The sequence below is a fragment of the Echinops telfairi genome, unplaced genomic scaffold (assembly GCF_000313985.2).
Source record: "Echinops telfairi isolate 266 unplaced genomic scaffold, ASM31398v2 ScPeMD7_7467;HRSCAF=8505_1, whole genome shotgun sequence".
NCBI lineage: Eukaryota > Metazoa > Chordata > Mammalia > Afrosoricida > Tenrecidae > Echinops > Echinops telfairi.
In genome coordinates, this window is record NW_022111368.1 from 7,465,441 (window position 1) to 7,466,633 (window position 1,193).

The 1,193-nt window shown below is 46.8% G+C and overlaps 1 protein-coding gene across 1 annotated transcript in view; it reads right to left on the reverse strand.

The window, feature by feature from the left end:
• The window catches only part of COL4A1 (collagen type IV alpha 1 chain), a 172,631-nt gene that overhangs the window by 87,547 nt on the left and 83,891 nt on the right, over positions 1-1,193 (reverse strand). The gene's annotated exons all lie outside the window — the stretch shown is intronic.

A 1,193-nucleotide genomic window follows, 5' to 3' on the forward strand; every position in this document is an offset into this window, starting at 1 on the left:
ATGCCCACAATGTCCTAGTGTATCTTGGAAAATCAGGTATCTTGGAAAATTTTTAGAACAAGAAAAGTGGAGGCAAGCCAGATGGCCATTGGGGGCTCAAGAACTTTTAATCTTCACATCAGCAGACTTGACGAGAGACTAATGATGAGGGCAAAAGGCTATGTACTGCCGACTCACCGTTGCCCTTTCCCTCGCAACACATCATTGAAACAGCATTTGACACTAAGGAAATGGCTACTTGTAAAATAACTCATTATAGGTCTGACCTTCCTTTGCTTGAAATTAATGGAGAGTTCTGACATTTACTGCATACCAAAGTTCCTTTTGGTAAAATAACATTTGACTCCAGAAAGGCCACTAATGACATAGTGTCAAAGTACTTTCTGGAATTTCGGGAAGAGCAAACATCAGAGAACGGTAGACATTCTGATTTGGGAAGATCTTTAGAGATCCAACTTTTTCCCATTAAAGATTTTCAACATGCAATCAAATGACTAGCTTATTTTGACTAGGCAATGCACAGCCCATTGCAAGGACACGTAAATATGGCTGGCATAAAATTTCATTGCTAGAGGGCAAGGACTTTTAACCCCAAATGCAGGATCAAATCATTCCTCACCCTCACATCCAAGGTCTCAGAGACTTCTCCCTTCCTGCATTCCCACAGTTCTCGGTGCCCCACCCTGCAAAGCTGTGCCTCGGTCAAACAGCTTTGGAAACCTGGCTGGTGAAAGTGGTTCATGCGCTCAGCTCCTAACTGAAAGGCAAGGGTTTGAGTCCACCCAGCAAGCTACTTCCAAGAACTGAAAACCCGATGGAGTGCAGTCCAACTCTGACATGGGTCACAGCTGACTCAAGGGCACCCAGGGGTGGGCGATGGAGAGAGCACTTGAGCTCATCTTCACATGGGCCTCTGCAATCAAGCCTTTTGGCTTTCATGTCATCATTGCCACCATCCAGAGCTGGGTCCAACCAGGTTTCCTGGCCTCCTTCTCACAGCATCCAATCGCTGACCAGTTCCTGGGAGCAGCAAGGGAAAGTGGCGGCACCTCTAAACCATCCGACTCAAGACCGAAGAAAAGACCCAAGGTGTCAGCAGGTGAACAGCAGCAGAGGTCAAGACAGCACATAGGTGGTGACAGAGGCTCTTAGAAAGGATGTGGGCGTGCATGTGTTTCTGTGTGTGTGTGTGT